Raw genomic sequence first — 3937 nt, forward strand, 5'->3', positions numbered from 1 at the left:
CATTTACATTTTATATATAACTTTTCGATAAAGTTCCTTATAAAACTAAGAAAGTCCCGCAGCAACGCGCGGGGTACCATCTAGTATTTACATGTTCCATCACTTGAACTTCGAATCAGGACTACTTTAAAATAACTATTTAAGTACATAATTTCATACAAAGGTAACACACTTGTCAATTAATAAAAATAGTACATTATTTCACGAACATTCAATATATCATGAGATACGATCATATAATTTCCAAGACTACCTGGCAGAGGGATACTTTCCTATTTTGGTTAGGTTGTGTGTTGGTTCAGCATAACTCAGGACATGGCCTTTCACAAAGTTTGGCGATTACACTGTCCGCTCGGCCTACCATCTTGCAAGAACTGAGAAGTTTTACATCGAGCACAACAAGAAGGGTGGTGGTTTACAATCTAATAAGCAGGACGAAAGCCTGCTTTGGAAGAAACTTTGGACGATCAAAGTTCCTGGGAAGATGAAGATTAATTTCTGGAGATTTGCCCATGATTGTCTACCTTCAGGAGTGCAGCTCACAAGACGACATATCCCGGCGTCGCCCCTGTGTGTGTACTGCAATCGGGAGGAGACAGCTGATCACACTTTTTTGTTCTGTCACTTTGCCAAAGAGGTGTGGCGGGAGATCAAAGAAGCGTATGGCTTCAATCTCAGGCGCAAGGTTTTCACGGGCTCAAAGACTTGGGTTTTTGACTTCCTGGCAAGATCAACTGAACGTGAAGATGGTGGTGGTGGTGGTGGTGATTTGGCATTTGTGGCTGGCTCGGAATGGTACAAAAAATGGATAACCAATGAGACACCCACATAGTATTACCGAACAATGTAAAGCATATGTCGAGATGATCGAGCTGCATATTTTCAAACCGGATTCATCTACTAGGCGTGAGACCTGCCAGTCAATGCCCCGTTGGTCTCCGCCGCCAGAAGGTACGGTTCGTATTAATGTTGATGCAGCTCTATTCTCTTCCTCTCGTCAGATGGGAATTGGCGTCTTGATCCAAAACCACAAAGGAGAATGTTCGGTTGCTTGCAGCGAACTCGTCCAGGAGGTTACGGCGCCTGAAGTCGCTGAAGTGTTGGCTCTCCGTCGCGTTCTGTCCCTTGCCGGAGAAGAAGGTTTCGACAAGCTGGTGATCGAGTCTGATTGCCTGTCTTTGGTTCAACGGGTCAAGTCCTCAGAGATTGACCGTAGCCATGTATGGGTTCTGGTTCAAGACATCAACGCACTTGCCTCAGGCTTTTCCTCGGTGTCCTTTAATCATGTTTATCATCATTGTAATGTTCCGGCTCATACCTTAGCTCGCTCCGCGAAGCAATTTATTTCTATCATTTTTAGAAACACTATCCCGGATTGTATCTGGCAGACTTTTTGTAATGTTTTATCATGATCAATAAAGAGCCATATTCTCTCAAAAAACTCAGGACATGGCCTTGGATTTGGCCAGGTTGCCTCGAGGCCAATTTGAAAAAGTCAATAGCCTCGCTGGCCGATCTTATGAGTACATAATGCACTTATTTTTGTAGTGCCGCTTGGAGGGTCTGCCAAGAACATAATTTGTCAAGCCTTTTTTTTCATGGAGGTAGTGATCATGACATGCTTATGAAAGTAGATGAATGGCAAGATCCTTCCGGCATGAGAGACCATCCTTTGTAGGATGGAAGAAGATGATCATTCATGATATGTTCTTAATTGGGTATATATGATAAAGAAAAAGCATTTGCTTCAACTGTTAGCCTGCAGTACCTTTTAGTTTTTGTTTATTTAGGTATCCCCCCCCCCCACAATTTATACATAAGTTAAATATTTGAGTCTTTTTTGAAATAAATTGTTGTGGGGATTTTTCCTCACAGTGTCATGGTATAAAAACGAGATATGATCATTATAATGATTTCCACTAGAGAATATTTCTAACATTCACACAATCTAATACTAGCACGCTATGAGGGTCGGTTCAGAAAAAGAACCACCGATATTATATGTTACTATAACCCATTAATTCTTCCTAGTCGGCTCCACCTGTTTAGCCAACTCAAATTTGCTTATTTTGTATGTTGGAGTATCGTAATAACTTTTTCTGTAGTAGTCCCATAATAACTTTCTCAATGTTAGTGTCAATACAAGTGGCGGCTTCGCGGTACCACGAGAGGGGGTGCCTACTTGTAACATCCTAAATTTTAAAACAAAGAGAAAATGAATTTCCTTGTTTCCAAAAATGAGAACCAACAAAAACTTTTATTAAATAAGGTGCTATGCATAGTACTCACACCTAATGCTGGTGTATCTCCATGATTGTTTGTTGGTTACATTGAACATTCTTCCAAAACCCTAAAACCCTAACCATCCCAAAACAAAGTGGATCAAATATGAGAAACCAAAATAAAATAAAAAGACATATGTGGGCATATAGCCCTAATATGTAAATCTTGACCCCTACCATCCTTCCTTTGCTAAAATGGTGGTGAACCATGGTAAACCCCACTAAACCCTAAACCTCACCCCTCTTATCACCATCCATTAAAAACAAAATAAAAAGAGATGATATTAAATAAGAAAAAGGGGCCTATGTAAGCCTATGGCCATGTTTGCAAATAATAAATTTTTCCATGGCTACCTTGTGTAGATGATTTGAAATACCTCAACAAACCTAACCTAGTACTTACCAACAAATCCAAGTGGGAAACAAAAATAAAATAAACATATGCATAGAGGCATATGTGGCACTTAGCCATAATACCAATTCTTGACCTATGCACCCACACTTTCCCAAAATGGTTTGAAACTCTTATCAAACTCAATCTAACCCTAAATAGATCCTAACACATGCCCAATTGGGTCAAGTGAACCAAAATGGAAAAATAAGAAAAATTGCAATTCCACACACACATGTGCTTATGGACATTTTGCAAATCTTTGATCTAGACCAATTTGGCCTTCACCATTAGTTGTATTATGTTATTAAACACTTATTACAACTTCTGGAATCAAAGAAACTCAAATCAAATCATTTTTGAACTCAAATTGAGATCACATGAAATGATGGTCAATTCTGCCATTTGCAATCTGGTCACCACTTTGAGCCCCTGGATTTGAAGATTTTTCAAACCAAACAAATCAAATTCTTTGCACCTCATCCAAGTACACATGAAGGTGAACTACTTTGGTAAAGACCACCATATCAAATTCATCTTGGATCAAAAACTATGCTCAATCAAAGTTGAGACTTTTTAACAATTTCAACATTCTCCCACTTTGCAACTTTTGCATTTCTTTTATTTTTGCAATGCCACCACCACCAATGTGTGTTGTTGAGCATCTGAAGCAAGTCCAACTCATCTCATCCAAATTTTCCAAATATATTTGCATGAAACAAAATTTGACAAACACATGAGATCAAATCTACCCCAAATCCCAAAACACTATTTGCAATAGTGTTCTTGCCAACCTAGTGCACCACCTTGCCTCTACATGTTCCCTGGTCCCCTCCAGCACCAGTGCATCTAGTTTGAACCCTAGCAATAGCCAGACCTGGCCTAGCCATTGGCATGCCGGCCATGTCCCCCATGGACAAGCCAACTCTAGCTCCTCCCCTCTCTAGCTCGGCCAACCCTGCCATTCTGCTCCACCTGGCTCCCCTAAGCCTGCTAGCACCCTCCATCGCCGGAGAAAAACATCACACGCGCCAGACACGAACGCGCCTGTGGCGCCCAGACCATGCCGTTCACGGCGTGGGCACGCCCACGGGCCATGCACAGAGCATGCGTCGCCACTACGACACAGGCCTCCCCCGGACCCCATTCCTTCACCGTGAGCTTCGCCACCGCAACACGAACCCGCTGGACACGCGCCCGTGACCTCGCGCAGGCTGTCGCCGTCGACAACCTCACCGCTTCTCCGCACCCGTGCCACACGGCA

The sequence above is a fragment of the Lolium rigidum genome, chromosome 3 (genome assembly GCF_022539505.1).
Source record: "Lolium rigidum isolate FL_2022 chromosome 3, APGP_CSIRO_Lrig_0.1, whole genome shotgun sequence".
NCBI classification, from domain to species: domain Eukaryota; kingdom Viridiplantae; phylum Streptophyta; class Magnoliopsida; order Poales; family Poaceae; genus Lolium; species Lolium rigidum.